The sequence below is a fragment of the Delphinus delphis genome, chromosome 2, assembly GCF_949987515.2.
Source record: "Delphinus delphis chromosome 2, mDelDel1.2, whole genome shotgun sequence".
Classification (NCBI taxonomy): domain Eukaryota; kingdom Metazoa; phylum Chordata; class Mammalia; order Artiodactyla; family Delphinidae; genus Delphinus; species Delphinus delphis.
Genome location: NC_082684.1, coordinates 27865315 through 27878917, shown reverse-complemented (window position 1 = coordinate 27878917; position 13603 = coordinate 27865315).

Genomic DNA, 13603 nt, shown 5'->3' with positions numbered 1-13603 from the left:
GCCGAGATGTGAGCTGTGTGCCTTACATGCATTGTTTCATATAATCCTTAAAACAACCCCATGAGGTAAATATGATTATTACATCCTTTTGCACACAAGGGAGCAGGCTCAGAGAAAGGTGTGTACACCCAGTAAGCATCAGGAATGTCTGAATAAAAGGCACAGAGAGGTGCCTGACCCGTCACCCTCACTTCCTCTTCTGTCCCTGCCCCCAAGGCCTCTGGCTTAGATTCCCTCATCCGTGAGAAATCTCTCTTCCTTTTTTTCTAAGGCCAAGGAATGCTGACCAGCGGTGCACAATGGCGGCAAAGGAAATGTGTGCCTTGGGTGTACCCAGAGTCCCATTCAGGAGCTCTTACTCCATAAATCTTTTTACACAGAGAGAAATAAAAAGCTCTGTGCCCTGCTACAGGTATTTTATGTACCGGTGGAGCCAATAAAGAGGGGGTACGTGTGCATGCAGGTCTAGGTCTGTGCATGCACACACACATGTATATGAGGGTGGGGTAGCATTTAGGCAAACCAACCTCATAGAACTGTCCCATGTTTCTTTGGTCATATGTGGCTTCAGTGACTGCATTTTCTAAACCAAAAGTCAGAACGTATGGACCGGCTGGTATAATCGTCTCTGAGGGGAAAACACGCAACAATGAAACTGGTACCATCCGCATGATATATATAGGCTGTTGGCTAACAGTTCAGCAGAGATGCTCTGGTGTGTCTGGGGGATGTCCTAGAGGCCTCTGGGAGAGACAAGGTTTGAATAAGGGTTGAGACCTGGATATATGTAAGTAGAGGCTCTCTAGCAGCTCACAGTGCCCTAAGGGTCAGCATTATTATATGTGATTTTAAAGACGTTGTTATGGAGCATCTGATATTCCCAGAACATTCAAGAGAAACATTATAGTCTAAAGCTGGAGGGGAGATCTAAAACAATATCTTGTTTTAGGGGTATTATGGGATGCATTCCATTAATAATTGCATCTATTTATATACATACAAAATGTCATGGAGAATTGAGCCAGCCCTGCCCACAATGAGGTAAAAAAGATTACCTCTACTTAAAATGGCCAGTGAGTGGAGATAAAAGTGATCTTCGTTTTTGCATGACATGAATTCAACAAACGTATTACTTCCTACTATCACTACCTATTGGCTTCCAGATACTGGGTGTCAGGCAGGTATTTTATACCAAAGAAACATGGGACAGTTCTATGAGGTTGGTTTGCCTAAATGCTACCCCACCCTCATATACAGGTGTGTGTGCATGCACAGGTACTGGGACTAGGATTGCAATGACAATGGGATGGCAGATGTGCAGGGGATTGTTATGATATGGTATGAGGAGGGTTATGATACTGGCGAGTATAATATGCTGTGGAGTCTGGAGGGCGATTAATTAGTTCATGGGTGGGGGCTGATATTAGTTTTCTATCGTCACATAACAAATTATCACCAACTTAGTGGCTTAAAACAACAAATATTTATTACCTCACAGTTTCTGTGCACCTGTAGTCCTGGCATGGCTTAGCTGGGTTCTCTGCTCAGGCTCTCATCAGGCTGTAATCAAGGTGTCTTTTGGGCTGCATTCCTTCCTGGAGCTTGCATCCTCTTCTATGCACACTTGCTTGTTGGTAGAATTTAGTTCCTGTGCCTGTGTGATTGAAGTCCCTGTTTTCTTTGTAGCTGTCATTGAGGACCATTCTCAGCAACAAGAGGCTGCCCTTAAGTCCTTGTCAAATGGCTCCTTCCACAGGTTTTCTCACAACGTGGCAGCTTACTTCTTCAAGGTCAGCAGGAGAATCTCTCTGATTTCAGGGAGGGTCCCAATCCCTCTTTTGAAGGACTCACCTGATTAGGTCACCTACCCAGGATATTCTCTATTTTGATTAACTCAGAATCAACTGATTAGGGACCTTAATGACATCTGCAAAATCCCTTTGGTTGTAATCAAGGAGGTGATATTACATCATCTTTATAGATCCTACCCACACTGAAGGGTATACCAAGGTATACAAGGCATGTACGCCACAGGGTGGGAATCTTGGGGGTTATCTCAGAATTCTGCCTACCAAAGGTGGGGGAGGGGGAAGGAAGAGGGAAGTGCCAGGATAGGTAACCTTAGAGCTGAGTGTTGAAGAATGAATCTGAGTGCTCTAGGCTGCCAGGGTAGGGAGGGAAGCAGGAAGGGTGGAAAGGGCATTATGGAAAGACAGAAGACCACAGCCTTGAAGAAACCTGTTCAGTGGCAATGGAATTGTTCAGTGGGGCCATAGATTGGGGGGTGTGTGTTGGGGATTGAGAAAAGGTAGACAGAATATTAAGTCATGAAGACCCTGTTCTTTCAATGAGTTCTTGGCCTCAATTCCTGGTGACTGTACAGGGTAGGCAAGAGACAAAACCGTCAAACAACGAAAATTTCACTTTGAAGCTCCCTCCACTTGCATTTCTCCATCTCCACCATCCCATCTCCTTTAGCAAAGTCCTTTCCCCAGAGGTCTCTCTCCAGGGATTCCTGATCTCTTCCATCAGTGCACCACAGTTCTGTTTGTCTAAAAAGATGGATATGCACACTCTTCCAGACCCTTATGTCCAGGCTTCCAAGCGGGAACAGCTTCTTGCTTACTGAGTCAGCTTCTGTATGCTCCTTTTCTGTGGGTGGAGAGGCCAAACAGTGGGCAGACTGGGGAGGTCTAGAAGAAGTCAGAGATGCTAGTCAATCTACACCAAAATAAAGAGTTAAGAGAGAAGAAGCTGGGAGAGGGTGAGAAATATTCATGAGGGCTTGGTGTCTGGAAGTTTTAGGGGGTTCAGAGCAGCCATAACATTTAAGAAGGAGAAGAAAGTTTCAGAAGGGTGGCTATGTTTACTGATCAGATCCTTCTTCTTCTTTTTTTTTTTTGTCTTCTCAGTATTTAAATAAAATGGGAATTAATTTTAAAAATAGTTTTTAATTAGTTTAGATTATTTCTCCTGTGTATGTAGGTGTGGTTTTGTTTTGTTTTGGAAGATGATACTGTGCAGAGCCTGGGCCACATGGGAGCTCAGGATTTATTTGGGTTACCTTAAAAGGAAAGGGATCTGGGAATTCCATGCTTCCACTGCAGGGGGCACTGGTTTAATCCCTGGCAGGGGAGCTAAGATCCCACAAGCCGTACTGTGCAGCCAAAAAACAGGAAAGGAAAGGGATTTGATAAATCATTGATACCTCCTTGTGAAATAGTTTAATATGTTACCACTCTGTGAAGTATTTACTTGAAAGAGAACTCCAAGGACAGAAAACTATCCCACCACCACCCCTAGGAAATGAATGTGTACTAGTAGAATTTCAGAGGTAATGGTATAGGATGATGACTCTTTCTTCAAAAAAATACACCCAGTTTCATGTTGTCTCATCTGTACTATCCATGTAATTTCTCTGGTCTCTGGTTCTTGGGGTCAGCTGTGTTTCCTCCCTTGGAGTTTATGTCTGGTACTCAGTGATCAAGACAACAAACTTATAACTATGTGCTGGTGTTGTTGTTGTTGAAATGAATCTTTTGCCCTGCCTTCCCTCAAGCAAAAAAGAAAACGAAATGACCCAGTCTTAGCTGGGCAGCATTTCTGCCCACTACAACTGTGAGCAGGGATCATGGCTTCCATACGAGGTCAAGGCCCCGAGGTCTACAGAATGGTCAACTGGATCTACCCAGCCTTGTCCCTCCTTTGATTTCTTGGTACAACCTTTTAATATCCAGGTGTGTGTGTTTGATTGGGCTTAAATAAACACAGTGGGATTTGGTTTTGGTTTTTGTTTGTTTTGAAGAGTGGGGTTCTAAGCGGGGGTGGGGGGTGGGGGGAGCATTCCAGTCAACCTTGACCCCATATAGGCCAGAGAGAAGTGGTATGGAAGGAAGTGAAGAGGAACTGGGAGGTAAAATGGGGTCTAGTGTGGGAACTGACTTCCTCCGGAAAAGCCTGGAACATCCTTCTCAAAGCCCAGTACAGCCAAGCTCCTTGCACTAGCTCTCGGCCACTCCTTTGAAATGCTCTCCTTAGAGCAGGGCTCCACGCGGTGCACACCTACAACCCATGCACAGGAACACACACACACACACACACACACACCTTTGTCTGGTGATAGACTGGGCCCAAAGAATCTGGCAGTCTGCGTGGCCGATGGCAGAGTGTTGAGCCTGTTCCCACTGTCTCCCTGGAGTCCCAGCGCAGACGCAGGTGCGCGTCAGTGCCTGCTCTAATTTTATCCCTGGTTGATGGAGGAGACTAACTGAGCAGCAGGGAGGCTGCTATTTTGGGTCTCTCCGTGGCTCTGGGTTATATAAAGCCCATTGCTGTGACCTGCATTGCTTTGTGGCTGTGCCTCACTCTGTGCGTTCTGTCACAATATGTCATCAGTTCAGACATTCACACACACCCCCCAGAGCTCTTGGGGAATGAGAAGGGAGGTGTGTGCTGGGGGAGTGTGTGTGTGTGTGTGTGTGTGTGTGCACGCTCCTGCCAGCTCACTGGGGGAGGAGGCCTGCTTATACGCCCGGGAGGGGGGATTGTACATGAAGGAGGGTTGTTTTCGAAGGAAACGGAAAGATCTCTCTGATGGAGGAACGTGAGTGTGCTGTGCTTTGGGCTTTAGGACGGAACGTGTTTGTGAGATGATGTTGTGGGTCTGCTGTTGGCATGGGGATAAGAATAACTTCTATTTCAGTAACTCTTTTCATTTTGAAGGAACCCGAGAGTTTCATAAATTATACACAAACGGTTTTGCCTCTGAATGGCAGGGATTTTTTCCCCTCTGGAATTAGGAGCAAGCAGCTCGATGAACAAACGTGAGAGCCCGAGTTTAGGGATGGGTTGATGGCAGAGGATGGCATTTCCTGCATCACTGGGTACAAATCTTACTGGGAAAATTTTCCTTGTAGATCAAAAAACCCTTATAGTGCCAGTCCCGGGACTACTGTGTAAATTAGGTGCTGGCTAATTGAGTCATGTATGATATCTAATTTATCTTTGTCTCCCTCGGTATTGAATCTTAATAAATATTTTTAAATATGTAAATTTTGATGGATGAACATACTACAGCTCATTAGTCTATGGATATGAAAGAACCAGTTTTCCCAAAATAAAATTATCCACCCAGAACAAGCCTAACAGAGCCTGATGAGCTTGTCACACAGGTATTTGTCCTGTCCCTCAATAAAGCAGGGGAAAGGAGATGTATTTTACTTGGTGAACTGCGTGTCTCCCATATATAATCTCAGGGTATATTCTGGTTGACATGATGGAGCCCAAAAGGCATCCAATTCCCGGGGGAGTGAAGATTTGACATGGATACAGCTTGGCTCTTGGAGCCCAACAGAATGTGAGGTCTCAGGCTGGCGCTCGTGTTTCTGATTTGGGTTCTTCCATCACCGGCAGCTACCACAGCAGATGGGGCTCCCATTACTAGTAATTTGATTGCGACACTGTTTCTTAGCTGCTCTTTGAAAGGCATTGAAGACCCTTCTCTTCCACCGGTCAAGGCCCTTCTAAGGGATTTTAGAGAGAAGAACTCGGGAGCTCTCCTTGAAGAAAACCAGAAGAATCTAGAAGCCTGCTAACATGGGCTGAAGAGAACCGGCACCTCAGAGCCTTCCAGAGAAGGGAAGCAGGAAAGGGAACCCAACCAGAATCAAAGACTGGGCTTGTAGGGGCCGGATAGGGAAATGAAGCTAGGAATGGGGAAGGTATAAATGAATCACTGTGTGTTTAGTTTATTCATAATTGACTTAAGCAGAATCTCGACACTCATGCCCCTCCTCCCACCCCTGGCTGTGAGTACGAGCTCACTGCTCTGGCTCCTTGGTGGTCTCCTCGATGACCTCCAACTCCCCCTACCCGCCCCCCACGCCCCCCGCAACTGGTGTCAAAGTGACCTTTCTAAAACACAAATCTGGTCACCCAACTGCATAAACTTCTTCAAAGACTCTTTATTTCTCTCTCCAGAGAAAACCCAAATGCATGAGCACACCAACCTGGGGCCTGGTTATCTCTCTGGCTTAGGTCACATAGCAAGGCTCTCAACCCTCCCCAAAGTGGTCCTCCTCCCACCCGCCTCATTCCACTCCCTGACCCCTAAACCTTACCGAAACACTTCTAATCCCCTGAATGTGCTAAACCCTCTTGCCTTCTATGTGTTAGCGTGGACTGTTCCATCTACCTGGAATGCCCTTCCAGTCATTTTTTTCCCCCTGAGCTTCCCTCAGGCCTCAACTCAAGCATCAACTTCTCCAGGAAGTTGTGTTAACCCCTCCATCCCTGGATCAGTTTCCTCTCCTCTGGCATTTTGCTCACCTCTACCCTGGCACTTACATGCTCTGCAGTCTGTCTTGCCTAGACTGTGGGTTTCTAGAGCACAAAGACTCTGCAGCTCCTGACCTGGCCTGCTGCTTGGTCTTCAACAGTGTTTGTTGAATGAACTACTGAATTTGAGCAGAAGCCACACTTCAGAATTAAAAGTTCCTCAAACATCATGAGAGACAAAGTTGGTGGGAAATGCCGATGAAGTTGAAGAGGAAAGGCCAGGTCCTGGGAAATCTGACCATGAACAATACCAGTGAGCCCGCGATTGTCTCTGAAGCCTAAGACAGAGGACTGCCCTGCCCCACTGCTGTGTCAGGCAGGTGGGACTGTTGCTAGGGGTAGAACAGTTAGTGTGATGCCGGTACCCCCATGATGATCGGCCATCACTGATCAGCATCTCTCCCACGGTCTACACAGGCTCTGCTTTTTCTGCCATGCATCTGTGGGGTGGGGGGAGGGGACTTGCATATGGACCTCGGTGACTCTCATGGAGGAACCCAGGCCTCCAGCCACACCCTCCCCGTGGACACACCAAGAACCATCGAGGCAGCTGTGATTCCACCACAACCACCGGAACCTCACGGCTCCATCCCACTGGACTGGGTGCTCCTTTTGCTATGTCACACCCTGGAGAGGCTGGTCTGGGGCATAGGAGAGAAGCCAGCATGCTGAGCACCTCGCACTTGACCAAATTAGATTATGAGAAAGTGGAGACAAGTTTGGAGGTGGCCGCATACTATAGATCAGATCTCAAATGCACTGAGACAGGCTCTTTGATTAAATCCCTGATTCAGCCTTCACGTAGGAAGTACTTTTTTAGAAGATGGTTAGGGCTTCCCTGGTGGCGCAGTGGTTGAGAGTCCGCCTGCCGATGCAGGGGACACGGGTTTGTGCCCCGGTCCGGGAAGATCTCACATGCCGCACAGCGGCTGGGCCCGTGAGCCATGGCCGCTGAGCCTGCGTGTCCGGAGCCCGTGCTCTGCAACGGTAATCACCACTTAGTTCATCTGTTTCAATATTCCCATTTTCATTTATTGGGCTTTATTAGAGTCTACATTTTCTACACTCTCAAGGCATCACTACCCCAAATATTTCCGTTTAACACTGAATTGGAAGCTGCCTACTGATCTTCCAAAGACAATTCTGTATGTGTGTGCACACGCGTTCTCCTGAGTCCTTTGTCCCTGTTCTCAGAATTGCCTCATGATAATAGAATAATAATGATGTGGACCCAGGAAGAAACTGGCGATGGGGAAGGTAGGAACATAACCTGCATTTTCTCGGAAACTTTCAGAATTTTAAACAGTGCCTTTTTTTAGGCTGATGAATCCTGCCAGACAGTCACCCTGCTGTGACAGAGAAGGAGTGGAGAGAGCCTGGGTGAATGGGAGCCGGGGGAGTAGAGAGGAAAGGAGGGTGGCTGTGAGCATGCTCACAAGTTTAGAACAGCTGTGGAGGTTAGAGTAGCTCCCCCTGAATGAGATGACGCTGGGCCACTAAGGAGAAAGGAAAAGAAAGAAGATTCTGCTGCTGATGACGGTGACAAGGAGAAGAGGTACTTGGTTTACACAGTGGGTGGGTATTAAAGGATTATGTATATTAAGCACTATTCCCATCACCCAGAAAGGCCTGTACTTTAACTGCCAAGAAACCAGTAATGAATGGAACACCTTCCAGGGATGAGAACAAATTAAAACAATGTATTCTGTGCTCAATATGTAAGATATTTAGAAATCGGTAGCACATTTGGCCTCATGGGGCATTTTCAGGGAGAAATTGTAGAGAATCTCATGTTTGTCATTTCTCTCTCTCTTTCTTTCTTTCTTTCTTTACCACACAGCTTGCAGGATCTTAGTTCCCTGACCAGGGATTGAACCTGAGCCCTCAGCAGTGAGAGTGCTGAGTCCTAACCACTGGACCTCCAGGGAATTCCCTCTCATTTATTTTAGTTTCTATTTAAAAGTCACATAACAAGACTCTCCTTAGTGAAGATATTAGTTAATGTTTATTGAGTGCCAGCTGCATGCTTGTTGCTCTGCGTCCATCAACTCAGGTAATCTTCACAACTTTATGAGCTGGGTACTCTTTTTTAAAAAATTTATTTATTTTTTATACAGCAGGTTATTATTAGTTATCTATTTTACACATATTAGTGTACGTATGTAAATCCCAATCTCTGGTTCATCCCACCACCACCACCACTCCGCTTTCCTCCCTTGGTGTCCATACGTTTGTTCTCTACATCTGTGTGTCTCTATTTCTGCCCTGCAAACAGGTCATCTGTACCATTTTTCTAGATTCCACATATATGCGTTAATATACGAGATTTGTTTTTCTCTTTCTGACTTACTTCACTCTGTATGACAGTCTCTAGGTCCATCCACGTCTCTACAAATGACCCAATTTTGTTCCTTTTATGGCTGAGTAATATTCCATTGTATATATGTACCACATCTTCTTTATCCATTTGTCTGTCGATGGGCATTTAGGTTGCTTCCATGACCTGGCTATTGTAAACAGTGCTGCAATGAACATGGGGTGCATGTGTCTTTTTGAATTATGGTTTTCTCTGGGTATATGCCCAGTAGTGGGATAGCTGGATCATATGGTAATTCTATTTTTAGTTTTTTAAACTAAAATGTAAGTTTAAACTCCATACTGTTCTCCATAGTGGCTGTATCAATTTACATTCCCACCAACAGTGCAAGAGGGTTCCCTTTTCTCTGCACCCTCTCCAGCATTTGTTGTCTGTAGATTTTCTGATGATGCCCATTCTAACTGGTGTGAGGTGATACCTCATTGTAGTTTTGATTTGCATTTCTCTAATAATTAGTGATGTTGAGCAGCTTTTCATGTGCCTCTTGGCCATCTGTATGTCTTCTTTGGAGAAATGTCTATTTAGGTCTTCTGCCCATTTTTTAATTGGGTTGTTTGTTTTTTTAATATTGAGCTACATGAGCTGTTTATATATTTTGGAGATTAATCCTTTGTCCATTGATTCGTTCGCAAATACTTTCTCCCATTCTGAGGGTTGTCTTTTCGTCTTGTTTATAGTTTCCTTTGCTGTGCAAAAGCTTTTAAGTTTCATTAGGTCCCATTTGTTTATTTTTGGTTTTTATTTTCATTACTCTAGGAGGTGGGTCAAAAAAGATCTTGCAGTGATTTATGTCAAAGAGTGTTCTTCCTATGTTTTCCTCGAAGAGTTTTATAGTGTCCGGTCTTACATTTAGGTCTTTAATCCATTTTGAGTTTATTTTTGTGTATGGTGTTAGGGAGTGTTCTAATTTCATTCTTTTACATGTAGCTGTCCAGTTTTCCCGGCACCACTTATTGGAGACACTGTCCTTTCTCCATTGTATATCCTTGCATCATTTGTCATAGATTAGTCGACCATAGGTGTGTGGGTTTATCTCTGGGCTTTCTATCCTGTTCCATTGATCTATAGCTCTGTTTTTGTGCCAGTACCATATTGTCTTGAGTACTGTACCTTTGTAGTATAGTCTGAAGTCAGGGAGTCTGATTCATCCAGAGCTGGGTATTCTTAATATTCCCATTCTACAGATGGGGAAATAAAGCCACAGAGATTAAGTAACATGCCCAAGACCACAAAGCTAGTCAATAGAAGAGCTAAGATGTGGACTTAGGCAGTCTGACTCCAGATCCCAAACTTATAACTGCTTTTTTTTTTTGAATTTAATTTATTTTTTTATACAGCAGGTTCTTATTAGTCATCCATTTTATACACATCAGTGTATACATGTCAATACCAATCTCCCAATTCATCACACCACCACCCCCGCCCCCCACTGCTTTCCCCCCTTGGTGTCCATACGTTTGTTCTCTACACCTGTGTCTCAATTTCTGCCCTGCAATATAACTGCTCTTCTATACCATATTTGTAATAGCTCATGTGCCCTTTTAAAGCTGTTGATGGTATGCAAGGTGTGTGTTTTACCTCCGTGCAAAAGAATGTGGGAAACGGTGTGGAAATCTTGTATAGACGACAGCATGACATCATTATTAATAAATGCTTATGGAACTAGGTCAGTCACGTCACCTTCAGGGCTTAGCAGCAACTCCACAGAGGACTCAAAGTGAGTCTTATTTCTAGATGCCCTGCCCCAAAACATTCAACAAGTGATCCCTTTATCTATTCACTTAATAAAATTTTATTTAGCACACTGTACTAGGCTCTGGAAATAAAACTGGGACTAAGACACAGTCCTTGCCCTCAAGGAGCATGTAACACGTGGACATCTCTCAACCAATGGCCAATAGGTTAGAAGTGCAACAATATCCTAAGGGCTGATCCTGTTGTCCATTTGTTACTTGCCTCAGATGTGTGGATAATCCTTGTTTGCTGGAGGCCTTAGGGTCAGCTCAACCACCAGCCAAGTGGGCTGTCATCCCTGGAAGTCACTTGTGTCCAGAAATGTTTCCCTAGCCTTCTGCCAAGAACTTGAAGTTCCCATTAGGGAACTGACATGGAATGATGTCAAAGATGGTAGTCAACTATTTGTAATGAGGTGGATAGACCTAGAGTCGGTCATACAGAGTGAAGTAAGTCAGAAAGAAAAAGACAAATACCGTATGCTAACACATATATATGGAATTTAAGAAGAAAAAAAAAAGTCACGAAGAACCTAGGGGTAAGACAGGAATAAAGACACAGACTTACTGGAGAACGGACTTGAGGATATGGGGAGGGGGAAGGGTGAGCTGTGACAGGACGAGAGAGAGTCATGGACATATACACACTAACAAACGTAAGGTAGATAGCTAGTGGGAAGCAGCCGCATGGCACAGGGATATCGGCTCGGTGCTTTATGACCGCCTGGAGGGGTGGGATAGGGAGGGTGGGAGGGAGGGAGATGCAAGAGGGAAGAGATATGGGAACATATGTATAACTGATTCACTTTGTTATAAAGCAGAAAATAACACACCCTTGTAAAGCAATTATACCCCAATATAGTGTTAAAAAATGTTAAAAAAAAAAAGATGGTAGTCAAGACAGATGACTGCGAAGCAGAATGTGTGACATTGTGAATGCATTGTTTAAATAAAATATATAGAATAAATATATAGAAAGGTTTAGGACTAGTTTCTAGGGAGCAGCTCATGGAACTGAAAAGTCCAGAGGAGTCTGTGTCAGGCAAGGCTTCATCTAGGAGCTCTAGGACTCATCTGTGGAGTGAGAGGTAGAGACAACTCCATTTAAAGCACAGGGATTGCGAGCAGGGAGGTGTGATTCCCTGGAGGAAAATGAGAGTTCAGCTGCCAGGAGAAGCAGGAATGAGTGTTGGGAGGCAAAACAAGAGGTCCACCACATGAACCTAGGAAGATGTATAGTTCAGAGGAAGATCTGATGGGGCCATATCACCTCAACTGATTTGTTGCCTTGAGAGTTTCCTTGTCAGTACCTCTCACATCCAGACCTACCTTGGAGTGGAGCAAAGAAATGACACACTTGTCTTCTGCTCAGGCAGATGATGAACAACTGTCTAGATCTGGGGTAGCCAGCACTAGTGACCTGGAAATTAGGAGCCTCGGGCAGGGAGGAATAGGTAGAAGTGAAGGCTTGAATATATGGAAGGCCAAACTCAAGGTGTCAGGAGCCTATGAGACCTTCTCCTCAGAGCGCCAGCTTTTCGACTGCCTTTCAGATACACAGGATGCAAGCCTGGAATCTCAAATGCCCCCGGGGCAGGCAGGTAAAACAAACCAGTGTGGTGGGCTACTGCACGGAACCAACGACACGTGCACCCCGAAGGGGGCAGCTGTCACCACTATCACCATTTTTCCCCCGAGGGAAGCTGTAAACCCAGACTGGACATGCATGTGCAACACGTGAGAACTATTTCTAAACACTGGCAAGGAATCACATTTAAAAATACATTATGTGGGCTGGAACAGAAAAACATGTCCATAGGTCAGAATCTGCCTGTGGACCCCCAATTTGTGACATCTGATAGAGCCATAGTGTCATGAGCGAATGAAAATCCCTTCTCTGTTTGTGCAATATTGAATCTGTGTGTCAACCTATGTCCAAGTCAACAAATGCCCAGTGACAGCCCACTGCCCACAGTTCAGCCCTTTCATCTGCACTATCTCACTAAAATCTGAAAAACACGGTGTCAGCCACGAAAGGAGAGGGAACATCACTGTGAGAACTGTACTTTCATTTCCTGGCGGGGGTGTGGTTACATTCACAACTTCAACGTGATACTAACGGTCGGAGGGTTTTACATTCGATTTCCTGTTTCCTTTTCTTAATAAAGGAAAAGCGGCCCCCGCAGCAACGGTAGGCTGAGTTCCATAGGAAGACACCATGGGGGTTCCGACTTGGCCACAAGCAAAAACAAAACGTAACCCCCGAAACCCGGTAAATAACAATATGCAGGAGAGCTGTGGGTCGTACGGTTGCGTAGGATTGTTTTGATCACCTGCAGCAACTTTGCGTCTCACGCTCATAAGACCAGTGACCAAAGTCCTCTATGTTCGAGTTATGGAAACATTTCAAAAGGTTTAGAAAATAATTAATGGTGATAATGATAATGATAGTAGCTATGGTGTGCCAACGACTGTGAGAGTTTCCTTGCATGTCTCTAATGTCATATAAACTCTCCAAGAATTATCCCCATTTTACAGACAAGAAAAGTTGGAGGAGGCTTGGAGGAGTTAAGATAATTTGCCCAAGTCACTCATAAGTGATGCAGCTGGAGTTTCATTCTTTCTTTCATTCCTTGAATATTTATTGGTCACCTATTTAGTGAGCCAGGCACTGCAAAAATATTTATGGCTGAAAGCATCTAAGCTCAAAATGATTCTCACCTGCAGAAAAGGACCTCTGTGTAGAGGCCACATTTGGAATATTGATCTTGATCTTTCTTTCATTTGTTCAGACACTTTGTGAGTATCTACTGTGTCCAGAGTTCTAGGCTGAGTGCTGGGGGAATACACTGACCTTGACTTTTGGAAGCTTGTAGTTTAGTTGGGGAGACAGAGCCTAGGCAAGAAAACCTTTGAATAATAATATAATGCATAATGAAGTGCCAAAGGAGATGGTCCAGATGAAAAAACTCAGAGGGATGAAAGACTCCTTCGGGCTGGGATGGTTGGGGCAGTGGAACAGAGGAGACGGTCTTTGAGGGATGGATAGAGTGGAGACGGACGCAGTACACACAGGCGTGCGGTAGAAAAGGGCAAGGCACAGCATAAGCAAAGGAGGAAAGATATGGTGAGGCTGCACCCTTTGGTGTGTAAGTGC